The 18,362-nt window shown below is 40.3% G+C and overlaps 1 pseudogene; it reads left to right on the top strand.

Moving 5' to 3' along the window:
- Positions 15,649–16,614, top strand: Gm12099 (predicted gene 12099; annotated as a pseudogene).
- Positions 16,615–18,362: the final 1,748 nt, after the last annotated feature.

Here is an 18,362-nt window from a genome sequence, read left to right as displayed (position 1 = left end):
AGGGCCAGGAAGCAGGAGTGTGTATGTTGGGGAGCAGGATTGGGGGGAAGGTATAAGGGACTTTTGGTATAGCATTTAAAGTGTAAATGAAGAAAATATCTAATTAAAAAAAAAAGAAATAAATACCAAACTCAAGCAAAGAAAAGAGGTATGGCAATGGTGTGATTCTTACTCCTTTAAGGTTCATTATCTTACTTAAGTTTTGTATTCAGCAAGTAGAAAGTAAGGCAGATAATATTACCTGTCTTTGGTCTAGGGAAACATATTTATTAGAGACTTTATTTTAGCTAATCTTATACTGGAGGCCAGAGAGAACCAAGAAGCAGAGCATAAGATCAGTAGCTAATCTTTCTATGGAGCCTACTAACAGCATCTTTACCTTTCTAAAAAATATAGCAGAAAATTAATGTTTTTCTTCCTCACCCCATCATCAATCCATGCATGTTATTACCACTCCCGTACCAAAGTGACCTTTATGTGGTAGTGAAAAGAAGAGTGGGTGTGATTGTATGTGCTATTTAAAACTAGTGACCTAAAAATAGATGTGTACAAACAGAAAATACATGCCTGCTGAGAGCAGGCTTGCCAAGTCCTAAACTAAGCCAAGAAGACTGCAAGTGTATCCTGTCCTACACTGGTTAAAATGGCCCAACAAAGAATCAAAAGGAACCCAGTGTTTAGGAGCCACTTTTATTCAGACCTGCCACTTTTATTCAGTCATCAACAGGACTTGTGAGACTTTTGAGGATGTTGTGTTGGATTGCTGGGTGTATTTTTGGTTACCACAGTGATTGAGTGAAGTTGAACTGGCATTTGATGGCTGAAGACCAGGACTGACATGTTGGGAGTGACCCTGTTTGAATGTTAACTGCCTTGTCAGCCATAAATGCTTACTTACAGAGTCTTGACTTTAGCAGAAAAGTACTAGCTTAGTTGAGATCTCCATGGGAAAAGTTGAGGCCTCGGTGGCAAAGTTCTACCCCCAGTTAAGAACAGATAGCTAGCCCTTCGGGTCGGCCCCAGCACCGGATCACCTTGGGCTTGGAGTCTGCGGACACCCCACAGAGCACTCTCCAGGGGATCTTAGGACCTCTGGTGAATGGAACACAACTTCTGCCAGGAGGCAGGTTCGAAAGACAGATATCTGAGCACCTTCCCTGCAAGAGGAGAGCTTGCATGCAGAGAGTGTTCTGACCACTGAAACTCAGGAGAGAGCTAGTCTCCCAGGCCTGCTGATAGAGACTAATATAATCACAAGAGTAACAAGCTTTAACCAGAGACAACAATACCAACTGACTCCAGAGATTACCAGATGGCGAGAGGCAAACATAAGAATCTTACTAACAGAAGCCATGACCACTCACCATCATCAGTACGCAGCACTCCCACATCACCCAGTCCTGGGCACCCCAACACACCCGAAAAGCTAGACCCGAATTTAAAAGCATATCTCATGATGATGGTAGAGGACATCAAGAAGGACTTTAATAACTTGCTTAAACAAATACAGGAGAACACTGCTAAAGAGTTAAAAGTCCTTAAAGAAAGACAGGAAAACACATCCAAACAGGTGATGGAAATGAACAAAACCATACTAGACCTAAAAAGGGAAGTAGACACAATAAAGAAAACCCCAAACGAGTGAACGCTAGAGATAGAAACCTTAGGAAAGAAATCTGGATCCATAGATGCAAGCATCAGCAACAGAATACAAGAGATGAAAGAGAGAATCTCAGGTGCAGAAGATTCCATAGAGAACATCAGCACAACAATCAAAGAAAATGCTAAATGCTAAAAGATCCTAACTCAAAACATCCAGGAAATCCAGGACACAATGAGAAGACCAAACCTACGGATAATAGGAGTACATGAGAATGAAGATTTTCAACTTAAAGGGCCAGCAAATATCTTCAACAAAATAATAGAAGAAAACTTCCCAAACTTAAAGAAAGAGATGCCCATGAACATACGAGAAGCCCACAGAACTCCAAATAGACTGGACCAGAAAAGAAATTCCTCCCAACACATAATAATCAGAACAACAAATGCACTAAATAACGATAGAATATTAAAAGCAGTAAGGGAAAAAGGTCAAGTAACATATAAAGGCAGGCCTATCAGAATTACACCAGATTTTTCACCAGAGACTATGAAAGCCAGAAGATCCTGGACAGATGTTATACAGACAACTAAGAGAACACAAATGCCAGCCCAGGCTACTATACCCAGCCAAACTCTCAATTACCATAGATGGAGAACCCAAAGTATTACATGACAAAACCAAATTCACACATTATGTTTCCACGAATCCAGCCCTTCAAAGGATAATAACAGAAAAAAAAAAAACAATACAAGGACGGAAACCACGCCCTAGAAAAAACAAGAAAGTAATCCTTCAAAAAAAAAAAAAAAGAAGAAGACAGCCTCAAGAACACAATGCCAACTCTAACAACACAAATAATAGGAAGCAACAATTACTTTTCCTTAATATCTCTTAATATCAATGGACTCAATTCCCCAATAAAAATGCATAGACTAACAGACTGGCTACACAAACAGGACCCAACATTTTGCTGCTTACAGGAAACCCATCTTACAGAAAAAGACAGACACTACCTCAGAGTGAAAGGCTAGAAAACAATTTTCCAAGCAAATGGTCTGAAGAAACAAGCTGGAGTAGCCATTCTAATATCGAATAAAATCGACTTCCAACCCAAAGTTATCAAAAAAGATAAGGAGGACACTTCATACTCATCAAAGATAAATTCCTCTAAGAGGAGCTCTCAATTCTGAATATCTATGCTCCAAATGCAAGAGCAGCCACATTCATTAAAGAAACTTTAGTAAAGCTCAAAGCACACATTGCAACTCACACAATAATAGTGGGGGACTTCAACACACCACTTTCATCTATTGACAGATTGTGGAAACAGAAACTAAACAGGGACACAGTGAAACTAACAGAAGTTATGAAACAAATGGATTTAACAGATATCTACAGAACATTTTATCCTAAAACAAAAGGATATACCTTCTTCTCAGCACCTCATGGTACCTTCTTTAAATTTGACCATATAATTGGTCACAAAACAGGCCTCAACAGTTACAAAAATATTGATTGTCCCATGCATCCTATCAGATCACCATGGACTAATACTGATCTTCAATAACAAAATAAATAATAGAAAGCAATCATTCAAGTGGAAACCGAAAAACACTCTTCTCAATGATAGCTTGGTCAAGGAAGGAATAAAGAAAGAAATTAAAGACTTTTTAGAGTTTAATGAAAATGAAGCCACAACATACCCAAACTTATGGGACACAATGAAAGCATTTCTAAGAGGAAAACTCATAGCTCTGAGTGCCTCCAAAAAGAAACAAGAGAGAGCACACACTAGCAGCTTGACAACACACCTAAAAGCTCTAGAACAAAAGGAATCAAATTCACCCAAGAGGAGTAGACAGCAAGAAACAATCAAACTCAGGGGCGAAATCAACCAAGTGGAAACAAGAAGAACTATTCAAAGAATCAAACAAATGAGGAGCTGGTTCTTTGAGAAAAGCAACAAGACAGATAAACCCTTAGCCAGACTCACTAGTGGGCACAGGGACAGCATCCTAATTAACAAAATCAGAAATGAAAAGGGAGACATAACAACAGGTCCTGAAGACATCCAAAATACCATCAGAACCTTCTACAAAACGCTATACTCAACAAAACTGAAAAACCTGGATGAAATGGACAAATTTCTAGACAGACAGGTACCAAATTTAAATCAGGATCAAGTTAATGATCTAAACAGTTCAATATCCCCTAAAGAAACAGAAGCACTCATTAATAGTCTCCCAACCAAAAAAACCCAGTACCAGATGGGTTTAGTATAGAGTTCTATCAGACCTTCAAAGAAGATTTAATTCCAGTTCTGCACAAAATATTCCACAAAATAGAAGGAGAAGGTACTCTACCCAATCCATTCTATGAAGCCACAATTACTCTGATACCTAAACCACAGAAAGACCCAAAAAGATAGGGAACTTCAGACCAATTTCCCTTATGAATATCGATGCAAAAATCCTCAATAAAATTCTTGCTAACCGAATCCAAGAACACATTAAAACGATCATCTATCCTGACCAAGTAGGTTTCACTCCAGGGATGCAGGGATGGTTTAATATACGAAAATCCATCAACGTAATCCATTAATAAAAACAAACTCAAAGACAAAAACCACATGATCATCTCGTTAGACTCGGAGAAAGCATTTGACAAAATCCAACACCCATTCATGATAAGTCTTGGAAAGATCAGAAATTCAAGGCCCATAACTAAACATGGTAAAAGCAATCTACAGCAAACCAGTAGGCAACATCAAAGTAAATGGTGAGGAGCTGGAAGCAATCCCACTAAAATCAGGGACTAGACAAGGCTGCCCACTTTCTCTCTACCTATTCATCATTGTATTTGAAGTCCTAGGCAGAGCAATTCGACAAAAAAAGGTGATCAAGGGAATGCAATTTGGAACGGAAGAAGTCAAAATATCCCTTTTTGCAGATGATATGATAGTATATGTAAGTGACCCTAAAAATTCGACCAGAGAACTCCTAAAACTGATAAACAGCTTCAGTGAAGTGGCTGGATATAAAATTAACTCAAACAAGTCAATGGCCTTTCTCTACACAAAGAATAAACAAGCTGAGAAAGAAATTAAGGATACAACACCCTTCTCAATAATCACAAATAATATAAAATACCTTGGCGTGACTCTAACTAAGGAAGTGAAATATCTGTATGAAAAGAACTTCAAGTCTCTGAAGAACGAAATGAAAGAAGATCTCAGAAGATGGAAAGATCTCCCATGCTCATGGATTGGCATGATCAATATAGTAAAAATGGCTATCTTGCCAAAAGCAATCTACAAATTCAATACAGTCCCCATCAAAATTCCAACTCAATTCTTCAACGAATTAGAAAGAGTAATCTGCAAATTCATCTGGAATAACAAAAAACCTCGGATAGCAAAAGCTCTTCTCAAAGATAAAAGAACCTCTGGTGGAATCACTATGCCTGACCTAAAGCTGTACTATAGAGCAATTGTGATAAAAACTGCATGGTACTGGTATAGTGACAGACAAGTAGACCAATGGAATAGAATTGAAGATCCAGAAATGAACCCACACACCTATGGTCACTTGATCTTTGACAAGGGAGCTAAAATCATCCAGTGGAAAAGAGACAGCATTTTCAACAAATGGTGCTGGCACAATGGCGGTTAACCTATAGAAGAATGTGAATTGATCCATTCCTATCTCCTTGTACTAAGGGCAAATCTAAGTGGATCAAGGAACTCCACATAAAACCAGAGACACTGAAACTTATAGAGGAGAAAGTGGGGACAAGCCTCGAAGATATGGGCACAGGGGGAGAATTCCTGAATACAACAGCAATGGCTTGTGCTGTAAGATCGAGAACTGACAAATGGGTCCTCATAAAATTGCAATGCTTCTGTAAGGCAAAGGACACTGTCAATAAGACAAAAAGGTCACCAACAGACTGGGAAAGGATCTTTACTTATCCTAAATCAAATAGGGGACTATTATCTAATATATATAAATAACTGAAGAAGGTAGACTCCAGAAAATCAGATAACCCCATTAAAAAATGAGGCTCAGAGCTAAACAAAGAATTCTCCCCTGAGGAATACCGGAATGGCTGAGAAGCACCTGAAATAATGTTCAGCATCCGGGAAATGGACATCAAAACAACCCTGAGATTCCACTTCACTCCAGTCAGAATGGCTAAGATAAAAAATTCAGGTGACAGCAGATGCTGGCGAGTATTTGGAGAAAGAGGAACAGTCCTCCATTGTTGATGGGATTGCAAGCTTGTACAACCACTCTGGAAATCAGTCTGGCGGTTCCTCAGAAAATTGGACATAGTACTACCGGAGGATCCCTCAGTACCTCTCCTGGGCATGTATCCAGAAGATGTTCCAACTGGTAAGAAAGACACATGCTCCACTATGTTCATAGCAGCCTTATTTATAATAGTCAGAAGCTGGAAAGAACCCAGATGCCCCTCAACAGAGGAATGAATACAGAAAATGTGGTACATTCACACAATGGAGTTCTACTCAGCTATTAAAAAGAATGAATTTATGAAATTCCTAGGCAAATGGATGGACCTGGAGAGCATCATCCTGAGTGATGTAACCCAACAACAAAATAACTCACATGATATGTACTCACTGATAAGTGGATATTAGCCCAGAAACATAGAATACCCAAGATACAAGATATAAAGCACATGAAACTCAAGAAAAACGAAAACCAAAGTTGACCCTTCTTAGAATTGAGAACAAAACACCCATGGAAGGTATTACAGAGACAAAATTTGGAGCTGAGACAAAAGGATGGACCATCTAGAGACTACCATATCCGGGGATCCATCACATAATCAGCCTCCAAACGCAGACACCATTGCATACATTAGCAAGATTTTGCTGAAAGGACCCTGATATTGCTGTCTCTTGTGAGACTATGCCGGGGCCTAGCAAACACAGAAGTGGATGCTCACAGTCAGCTATTGGATGGATCACAGGTCCCCCAAAGGAGGAGCTAGAGAAAGTATCCAATGAGCTAAAGGTATCTGCACCCCATAGGTGGAACAACAATATAAACTAACCAGTACCCCCTGGAGCTCTTCTCTTTAGCTGTATATGTATCAGAAGATGGCCTAGCTGGCCATCAGTGGAAAGAGAGGCCCATTTGTCATGCAAACTTTATATGCCTCAGTACAGGGGAACGCCAGGGCCAAGAAGTAGGAGTGAGTAGGTAGGGGAGTAGGGGGGAGGGTATGGGGGACTTTTGGGATAGCATTGAAAATGTAAATGAGGAAAATACCCAATAAAAACATTAAAAAAAAAAAAAAAGAACAGATAGCTATAGATCTTGTGGACAGGTACCTAGCAAGCCTCTTTGTTCTGTTCCTCCTGCTGAACCTTTTACCTAGCCAATATCCTGCTTTTGGGAATAGGTGTATTCCCCCAGAAACAAAGTGAATCTGCATCATTCCTCTCCTCATATTCTGCTTCTATTGGGTATAAAACCTGCCTGGGAAAAATATCATTCGTCCGTTTGATCAGACTTGGCTTGCTGTCTGTTCTTTGTGTTTCTTGTCCCCCATTCTCTTTACAGGTGGTTCCTCAGACCCTGTTTGACTGTCCAGCAAGTCAGGACACTGACAGGTAAGTGGAACATTACACAGAACAAAGTTTCCCTGCCTGAGTTCCAAATGCCTTGCAGTGCGCTTATATAGAAGAAAGTCTTTATTTAAACATAAACCTCAATTCTAATTTTTCTTTCTTTTTGTCTTTTTCTTTCTTTCTTTCTTTCTTTCTTTCTTTCTTTCTTTCTTTCTTTCTTTCTTTCTTTCTTTCTTTCTTTCTTTCTTTCTTTTTTTTTTTTCAAGACAGGGTTTCTCTGTGTAGCCCTGGCTGTCCTGGAACTCACTCTGTAGACCAGGCTAGCCTCGAACTCAGAAATCAGCTTGCCTCTGCCTCCCAAGTGCTGGGATTAAAGGCGTGGGCCACCACAGCCTGGCCAAATTCTAGTTTTTCTTTTCCTTTATATTACACAGAGGGTATTATATTATTTTTTCTTGTGTACAAATAGATCATATTATATAATCATTTAATTCCAGGATGGTGAAGGGTATTTGTTTTAAAACTTTATTTTAAAACTGGGTCTGATAGGATTGAGAAATACCATCCTGGATATTTGCATGTATATAGATATCCAGTCCATAAAAAATGTGCAGGTCCTGTATAACTTTATCCAATCTTAACCATATGAGGTAGAGTTCCATAATTTCATAAATGCAGTTGTCTACATTTAAAACTGAATATGTGAAGAGTCTCAGCTCCGTGCTGGCTGTGATTCCTTCTTAACCCATAGTGGGAGTGAACTAAAAATAGGAACTACCAAGATGCTTATGGAAAACAAGAAACTACAGTGAGGGCGGGGGGATGCGTTCACATGGAAAAATAGGTTTTGTAGATAGGAGAAGGGAAGAAGAACCTGGGTTAGGTATCAGGTTAGGCAGGAAGCTGATCAAGACACAGTTCTGTTTGCACTGCAGAACTTCACTACCACAGATGTTCACACAGAACCTGTTCTTGTCTCCAGAATGTAAACTTACAATTACTCTCCATACTTCACAGCCTGCCTTTGTTCTCAGAATATGTGTTGGATGGTAAAAGGTTTACCTTAGGATATGGCATTGCTCAAGTTCAGCCTTTCTACTCCCTGCAGGTCAAGTGAAAGCTTGGGAAGATTTCCAAAAGAAAATTCAGAAAAGCCAGAGATTTCTTAATCAAAGGCCTACAACTCCAAGGATCTGAGGTCTTTTCTCATCTTCAGGGTAAATCAGATTAAGTAGTCCCAGGAAGGAGCAGTGTACAGCAGATGCTTCAACTGCACTGGGAAAATGGCTGAAGTTCATTGTTGATGATTTTCTAAGACAGAGTTTCTTTCTTTCTGCAGCTTAAGCTAGCCTCCAACATAAAGCAACCCCTTTGCCTCGGCTTCCTCAGTGATGGTATTGCAGTTGTGGATCATCAAGCCAGGCTTGTTGTTTGTTTTAAAAAGAAAGCAGGCTAAGAGCAGAGAAGACTTGATATTTTGACTTTATATAAAATTGTGGAAATATTCAGATACAGAGTACAATATGGGGCTGCAAACCCCTTCAACTCCTTGTGTCCTTTCTCTATTTCCTTCATTGGGGACACTGTGTTCAGTCCAATGGATGGCTGTGAGCATTCACTTCCGTATTTATCAGGCACTGGCAGAGCCTCTGAGGAGACAGCTATATCAGGCTCCTGTCAGCAAGCACTTGTTGACATCCACAATGTGTCTGGGTTTGGTGATTGTATATGGGATGGATCCCCAGATGAGGTAGTCTATGGATGATCATTCCTTCAGTCTCTGCTCCACACTTTGCCTCTGTAACTCCTTCCATGGATATTTTGTTCCTCCTAAGAAGGATCGAAGTATCCACACTTTGGTCTTTTTTCTTGAGTTTCATGTGGTTTGTGAATTGTATCTTGGGTATTCTGAGCTTCTGGGAGAAAGTGGGGCAGAGCCTCGAACATACGAACATAAAGGCACTGGGGAAAAATTCCTGAACAGAACAGCAATGGCTTGTACTGTAAGATCAAGAATTGACAAATGGGACCTCATAAAATTGCAAAGCTTCTCTAAGGAAATAAGAGGAATACAGCTGATGCTGGCAAGGTTGTGGAGAAAGAGGAACATTCCTCCATTGTTGGTGGGATTGCAAGCTGGTACAACCACTCTGGATATCAGTCTGGAGGTTCCTCGGAAAATTGGACATAGTATTACATGAGGACCCAACTATACCACTCTTGGGTATATATCCAAAAGATTCTCCAACATATAACAAGGACATATGCTCCACTATGTTCATAGCAGCCTTATTTATAATAGCTAGAAGTTGGAAAGAACTCAGATGTCCTTCAACAGAGGAATGGATACCAAAAATGTGGTACATTTATACAATGGAGTACTGGCCAGCTATTAAAAACAATGAATTCATGAAATTCTTAGGCATATGTATGGAACTAGAAAATATCTTCTTGAATGAGGTAACCCAATAACAACAACAACAACAAAATACATGGTATGCACTCACTGATAAGTGATTATTAGCCCAAAATCTCAGAATAGCCAAGATACAATTCACAGACTACATGAAGCTCATGAAGAAGGAAAATCAAAGTGTGGGTGCTTCAGTCCTTCTAAAAAAGGAGAACAAAATACTCATGGGAGCAAATATGGAGTCAAAGTGTAGAGTAGAGACTGAAGCAAAGGCCATCCAGAGGCTGTCATACCTCGGGATTCATCCCATATATAGTCACCTAACTTCAACATTACTGTTGATGCCAAAATGTGCATGGTGCAAGGAGCCTGATATGGCTGTTTCCTGAGAGGCCCTGCCAGAGCCTTACAAATACAGAGGCTGATGCTCAAAGTCAACCACTGGACTGTGCACCGCAGTCCCCAAAGGAGGAGTTAGAGAGAGGACTGAAGGAGTTGAAGGGGTTTGCAACCTCATAGGAAGAACAACAATATCAACCAACCAAACCCCCCAGAGCTTCCAGAGACTACACCACCAACCAAGAAGTACATGTGTACACATATTTTATTTTACTTTATATGTATGTGTGAATGGCTGAGTATGTATGTATGTACCACATGCAGACAAGAGCCTGTAGAGATTAGAAGAGGGGTTGAAATTGGAATTAAACTCATCATGTGGGTGCTGGGAACCAATGTCAGGGTCTCTCAAGACCATTAAATGTTCTTAATCACTGAGCCATTTCTCCAGCTCCAACTTTGACATCTTCACTTTCAACATTCCAGTCTTGAGCCTCCGATTAGTCTGCAAACTCTTGAGTATATATTTGTGACTTCTTAGGAGAACTTGATTCAGTTAACACTGCTTAGAAAATATATAACATATAACTGTACTGAGAAAGGCCTCCATATCCTCTGCTTTAGTGTTTTGCTGTTGCTTTCTTGATATTATTAATCAGTATTGGGGTGTTGGGGATCCAACCCACATTATGCAAACTAGGTAAGAATTCTACAGATAATCCACATACTCCAGCCTTGAAATCATTAATAATTTTTTGAACAAGAGGTCTTAAGCTTTTGCATTGCACTGGATCCTTCAATTATGTAACCAGTCCTGGGGTAGGGAATGGCCCTGAGTCTTTGAGACCATATTCTAATCCAAACTCCATTATTAGGCAGTTGTATTATCTTGGGAAATTTATTTCAACTGCCTTCATCTGTAAAATAGGAGCCATAATCAGACGTAAACAAACTCTGTAGCAGTTTAGGTATTATTAGTCTTGTCATTAATGACAATAAATGTATTTGTAATGGTGCCATAGCAGTCCTAGAGTAGACCTGTTCTTGAAATTCATTTTTGCTAACATATTTCTTATCTGGATGTGTAGATTGACATCACCATCATCCTGTGGTAGGACAGGATAATTTTCCTAGTTGCAGTCTTCACTGACACATTTTGTGCCAGAATCAAAGGAGAGTAGGTGTAATTTCAAATCTGATTCATCACCAAACACTCCCTACATAGAATACTTCTTATAGATTTAAAAGAGCTGACCTGTAATCAAAATAGTGGAGACATTATTTTAGAATGTAAAAATATGCCCATATAAAAGCATTTTGCTATTAAAATTCATCTGCTGTGAGGCCCAGTCATTTTTTTTTTTGCCATGTAATTATTGAACACAGTATTTGTAACCAAAGAAAGTACAAATCAAAAAATATTGCTAGACCTATTTTGCTAAGAGTGCATTCTAATTATTACCTTGCTGTGAATAAAATGATGGTGTTTAGGCTAAGTTAGGAATGAAATGTGGAGGGGAGGCAAAGTAGGATAATTTTCTTCCATTTTTACTGAATTCACTGTTAGCTCCTTGCTTATTACTATAATTAAAAGCTGTCTTGGGAGGTACTTGTCCTTTTAAACTATTTCTGAAGTTGAGAACAAGTTTTTCAAATGTAAAATGAATATTAAAAAAAAACTGTTCTCAACAGCTCACACTGATTTTTGCAGAGGACAGAGTGTGGTCCTAGCACCCACATCAGGTGATTCACAACTTCCTGTAATTCCAACTCCAAAGGATCTGACATCCTCTTCTGCTTTCCTTAGGCCCATGCACTCAGATGCACACACACACACACACACACACACACACACACACACACACACACACACCATAATTAAGGGGGAAAATCATTTAAAAATGAGTATGTTGGCATTTATTTTTTTTCCCTTGGGTTTCCCGCACACCTCCTCTCCCCGCCCCCTCCCCCCTCCACCAAACACACACACCCAATATCCCAGGACTAGGAAGGCTGAGGCAGAAGATTGTTGTGAGTTTCAGCCAGCCTGGGTTACATAGTAAGATGCTATCTCCATTTGTGGTGGTTTGAATATGCTCGGTCCACGGGATGGCACTATTAGGAAGTGTGGCCTTGTTGTGTATCATTGTGGGGTTGGGCAAAGAGATGAGTATGTAGATCTCTCAGTTTTTCCAGTGCCATGCCTGCCTGGACACTACTATGCTTCCTGCCATGATGATAATGGATTGAACCTTAGAACCAGTAAGCCAGCCCTAATTAAATGTCTTTTATAAGAGTTGCCTTGGTCTTGGTGTGTCTTCACAGCAATGAAAATCCTAAGACACCATTTAAAAAATAGAAATGCAGTATTGTTCTAGATTTTGTTGTTGTTAGTATTATTGTTGTTGTTGCTGCTGCTATTTCCTCTTGACCAAAAGGAACTTAGGAAGAAAGGGTTTATTTGACTTGTATCTTCAGGACACAATCTATCACTGAGTGAAGTCAGAACAAGAGCTCACGTCTAGAGTTTGAAACAGAAACCATGGAGGAATGTTGCCTGCTGGCTTGCTCTCTGTTTCAGTAGCTTTTTGTTTGTTTTTCCTTAAATACTGTAGGACAACTTGCTTGAAGAATGGTGCCACCCATAATGGGTCAGGCCCTCCTACATCAGTTAGTAAGACAAGCCCACAAATCAATCTTACCTAGGCAATTTCTTAATTTAGGCTTTTGTCAGGTGTCTTTAGACTGTGTCAAGTTGACAATTAAGGCTAACCAGAAAATGTATGTTTACGATATCATGACTGTTAGTAGAAACAGCTTGACTATAATATTATAGTAAGAAAGCCCTCCCATAGAGTTGAGTCATAGTTCTGGAAGAAAACTCTTCAGTGGTTTTAAAAGCAAAGGTGCTCTGTGTTGTATAATGTGAGTCCAAGGCTGTTTTCCTGGGAAGATCAAAGTGATTGTCAAGGCTCCAAGTGTTCTAATTTTGGTGGGCTGAAGATATAGCTCAGTGATATAGTACAGGCCTCCTAAGCTTAAGGTTCCAAGTTGTATTGCCTAGTAACACACACACACACACACACACACATACACACACACACACACACACACACACACACACACACACACAAAATGAGTAAATTCATTTATTAATTAAAGTTCACCTTGAGCTTTACAAATCACTTATTTTCAAGCCCAGTTCATAACTGGAACAATTTTTTGTTTTGAATAAACTAAGGTCACAAGACTCCTGACTTGTTTTCTTGGAGTGTTCTCATAGTCACTCAGACCAGAATTTTCCTTATATAATTCCATTCCTGAACTATGTTCCCATATCTCTCCCTGCCCCATGCCCACCTTGTTTTTGTTTTTGTTGTTTCTTGTTTTTTTTTAAACACAGGACATTCAGAGTGGCTTTGATTTGAGATGTTGTAGATAAATCTAATTTGTCATTTGATGAAATACTCCATCAGCAAGCAAATTATAAACACAATGAATAATAGAACAGTGAAGGTGTTGTGTGTAATACTCTGCCACTGAGAATAGGGATCCAAAGTACATGCAGTACTATTGGTTATGTTATAAAATTTATCAGAAAAATATAGAGAATAACTTGAAAATAGACCCATATGATCAGTAGTTTTGGTATCTTGTAGAATGTAAGCATATATTTGCCTTTAGTAGGAATACAAATGTTATAATAACCCATGTAAATAGAAAGTGATTTAAATAACAAGGAAAAATCAAACAAAGTCCCTTCTCCAGATGAGTGAATGAGTCTATTGCTGTCCCAAGGTCAAGTTATAAGCACAGTCATCAAAAAAGATAAAAGCAGCAGGATCCAGCCAATCTACAAGTTGAAGCAAAGGAGTATGAGGAACGTAAGATCAGTACATGTCCTCAGAGGCACTCACCGAAGATGCACAGGTCAAAGCACCTAGCATCACCAGGAGACTTTCAGGTGAAGTCAGGTTCCATGTATTTCATAGACTAATTATCCCTTGGTGCATAGGGCATTAACTTTGCATCAGGTGGGCAGGTTTGACTTCTGATGATAAAATCAATATCTCCTTTTGCCCTCTGTGACTTCCACCATGTCCTCATCCTCTACCACTGTCTTGGATGGCCAGGAGCCAGAGGAGCCAGTGAGGAGTTCGTAATGTTTCAGTGGTTTCATGTGCGATGAGAGACACAGACAGCTTCCCAGTTTTCTTCATCCACCCAGGCTTCCCAGTCTCAAATGTTTTAAACCACACAGATCTGTCTAAAGGCAGTTCAGAATGTTCTGTAGAGAAATGTTTTTGAGCTCTCAGACATCATAAGTCACCCTGAGGGAAATTAGTAGACAAAGAAAAGTGAAATTCCTTGGTATTTCCCCTTTTAAATTTTTTAAAAATAACTGTTGTTTTAATATTCTATGTGCTTTGTCAATTTTACCCTGGTCTTGACGATTATAGGGAATGCCTGTAACATGATTAATATTCCATTCTTTACAGAAGTTCTTAAATTTTTACTATTATAGGCTGGTCCATTTTCAGTTTTTATCAAAGTAGGCACTCCTGTAACAGCAAAAGTTTGTATAAGAGGTGAGAATACTGTGGAAGCATTCTCTGAGGATTGAGGTACAGACCAAAGCAATTTAGAACATATGTATCTATGCAAACATGCAGGTATGACATTCAAGGCACAATGTGAGTAACATCTAGTTGGCATAATTCATTAGTAGTTTACCTCTGGGTAGTTTTACTCTAGCTATATGACTATGACCATGTAAGGGAGCACAAATAGGACACTCCTGCACTACTTTCCTTGCTTGTCTAGGTGGGATGTCATATTGTACATGAAGTCTGTTAGTGTGTGTGTGTGTGTGTGTGTGTGTGTGTGTGTGTGTGTGTGTGTGTTCCTGTTCTGGAGAAGCAAAAATAGGGCAGCTTGCTTATTTCCTTCTGCAATAAAACTAGAAAGATTAGAATGTACACAAATATTTGGAATGAACAAAGGATATATGTGGGCCTAAATCAGATGTTGTAGTTCCTGTAGTAATGGGAGCATACAAAGATGTGAAGAGGAAATTAAAGCAGTTCCTGCTGCTGGAAATAATCCTACAACATAAGCAGAATCAAAAACAATATTTAATGGTTTATGAATTAACTATAATAGGTGATTTAAAACAGCCAGTTCCATTTGTTGGACTGAGGAAAAAGAAGCATTACTAGGCAGGGCGGTGGTGGCGCACACCTTTAATCCCAGCACTCGGGAGGCAGAGGTAGGCGGATTTCTGAGTTTGAGGCCAGCCTGGTCTACAAGGTGAGTTCCAGGACACTCAGGGCTACACAGAGAAATCCTGTCTCAAAAAACAAAACAAACAAACAAACAAAAAAAACCCAAAAATACCCTTAGATGAACCATCAATGAAATAAATATCTGCTTGTGGAATGGGAGAAAGCTGAACTATTTTTTTGTAATCACAAATTGAGTTTGTATGAGAAAAAATCCCATAGCTTATCATCTGGATACTTATTTCTTATATTTCCATAGCAATTTGCAAATGAAACGCTTGCTCATTCAATCTCTAGTGTCAAATAACAATAATGTTAACAATAATAATGGTAAAACAGCACAACAACTTAGGATATATTTCTGATTCTATTATTATTTTATTGCTATTGTTGTTAAGAATGTTCACTTGAGAGTAGCTCAAGCACCGGAAAGATGGCGGAGGAAAGGGAAAGAAAGAAGTTAGTTCCCTTTGGTTCCAGAAAATCTCCTGAAAAAGAGGAAGGCTTATCAAGCCCTCAAAGCCACTCAGGCAAAGCAGGCACTCTTGGCAAAGAGAGAGAGAGAGAAAAGGGAAACAATTCAGGTTTAGACGACTAGAATCTTTCGTACACGATTCCTGGCGGCAGCAAGGTGACAAGGTACGTGTCCAGCGACTAGAGGTGAAGCCTCGTGCTTTTGGAGGTGCCTGATAAACATTCCTTGGCCTTCGTTATACACATGGAAAGGATTGAAGGATTGAGTTTATTGGTAAAGAGCACCATCATGAAAGAAATTGCCTGAACAAATTGTTCAGTGGCGTCTTTGTCAAGGTCACCCCTCAGAGCGTAAGAATGCTGCGCACCGTGGAGCCTTATGTGACCTGGGGATTTCCAAATCTGAAGTCTGTCTGGGAACTCATCTTGAAACGTGGGCAAGCAAAGATTAAGGATAATACAGTCCCTCTGACGGACAGCACAGTGATCGAGGAGCACCTGGGGAGATTTGCTGTCATTGCCTGGAAGACCTCATCCATGAAATTGCCTTCCCTGGGAAGCATTTCCCGGAGGTCTCTTCCTTCCTGTGCCTTTCCACATCTCTGTGGCCTGCCATGCTACCAAGAACAGAGTGGGCTTCCTTGAGGAGATGGGCTTACCTGGCTACTGGGGACAACGGATCAATCAGCTCATTCGGCAGCTCAACTAGAGCAGGCGCAGGTTTTCTTTCCAAAAGCACCCATTGGAAGTGTTTTTGTTGTTTAAAATGTTCAAGTATCTTCAGAGAAGATGATTTTCTGCCTTTAGAAACTGAAGGAAGGGGCCTGGAGAACGTCACTAAGGTGTGAGCATCGGAGACACTTAACACAGCCCACTCCATGGAAAGGGACGATTACCCTCGTTGGCTGCCTGTCTCTGAAACCAATGCAAGCTGTGGAGGAAAGAATTACCCTGCTCATCCTGCCTTCCATCTTGGTGTTTAATGTTGGGTGGGCAACAAGCCCAAACCTCCCTCCCACCCCTCTAAGACTCTTAAATCAGTGGGCCAGACCAAGGGGCGCACTTGAACATGGACCAAGAGGGTACTGGTTTTACTTTTTATTTTTGTCAGCGTAGGTGGCCTTGTGTTTGCTTGGTTCAAGTCAGGGTCTCCCTGTTAGCCCTGGCTGACTTTACACTCCACAGCAGTCCTGCCTCCTCCTAGGTGCTGGAAGTATAGGTGTACAAGCCTGGGGGCTTGTTCCTCAGAAAAGGCAATTAGAAAGGTGACAAAGGCCGTGTTTGGGCTTGTGGTGTGAGGCCATGTTGTAATTGCTCTGTCTGCTTTGGAACCTCTCAGGCTTGCTGTCCCTGGGTCAGTGTAACAGCATTTGTGCTCTGACCTGCAGTGGCAGTCCTTCCCTGTAGCTCAGGGTTTATGATGGGGAATCCCTGTGCTAGAAAAACATACATGCACACATCTATACAGTGTGCTTAGAACTCCATGACAGTGACACATACCATTTTAGCACCTGGAAGTGTTTGTGAGGACAGCCTGCTTTTTTATGCACATTGGTCTGTTAAGCTAGTCACATTCTGTGCTACAGAAGGTGACTGAAGTTTAACCACTTGTTTTCTATTAAGAACTAGTGTTTGGCTGAGCCTGGTGGTGTATACCTTTGGTCACAGTACTTGGGAGGCAGAGGCAGGCAGATCTCTTGAGTCCAAGGCCAGGTAAGTCTGCTCTACAGAGTTCCAGGATACCCAGGGCTACACATACAGAAAATGTTAAATACAAACAAAAAGCTGGGCAGTGGTGGCCCACGCCTTTAGTCCCAGCACTTGGGAGGCAGAGGCAAGCAGATTTCTGAGTTCGAGGCCAGCCTGGTCTACAAAGTGAGTTCCAGGACAGCCAGGGCTACAAGAGAAACCCTGTCTCGAAGAAGAAGAAGAAGAAGAAGAAGAAGAAGAAGAAGAAGAAGAAGGAGGAGGAGGAGGAGGAGGAGGAGGAGGAGGAGGAGGAGGAGGAGGAGGAGGAGGAGGAGGAGGAGGAGGAGGAGGAGGAGGAGGAGAAAAGGAGAGACAAAAACCAATGCCGTGATAGACTGTTGTTTCTTAAACCACATGTACCCAGGAAATGCCCACTAAATTTTGCCCTTGGCTTAAAAAACAAAAAACAAAAACCAGAATGTTCACTTGAAATCTAGATGATCATAGCTATAAAAGGCCCCTAAGCAAATCATCATAGCAACTTTATAGGGATGTTGGTGGTTGTTTGTTTGCTTCTCTTTCTTTCTTTCTTTCTTTCTTTCTTTCTTTCTTTCTTTCTTTCTTTCTTTCTTTCTTTCTTTCTTTCTTTCTTTCTTTCTATCTTTCAGTTTGGTGTGTGTTTGTGTGTGTGTGTGCACGCACACGAGTGTTTGTGTATATGTGTTGCTAAGATTTGAACCCAGAATGTAATGAATATAAGAAGCACTCCAGCCAGGCAATGGTGTCACACGCCTTTAATCCCAGCACTTGGGAGGCAGAGGCAGGCAGATTTCTGAGTTTGAGGCCAGTCTGGTCTAGTGCGTTCCAGGACAGCCAGGGCTATACAGAGAAACCCTGTCTTGAAAAACAAAAAACAAAAACAAAAAAACAAAAACCAAAAAAACATTCCAACATTGAGTTGAG

This window comes from Mus musculus, chromosome 11, assembly GCF_000001635.26.
Source record: "Mus musculus strain C57BL/6J chromosome 11, GRCm38.p6 C57BL/6J".
Lineage (NCBI taxonomy): Eukaryota > Metazoa > Chordata > Mammalia > Rodentia > Muridae > Mus > Mus musculus.
The sequence above is the reverse complement of the archived record's forward strand: the minus strand, read 5'-3'. Positions and strand labels throughout refer to the sequence as shown.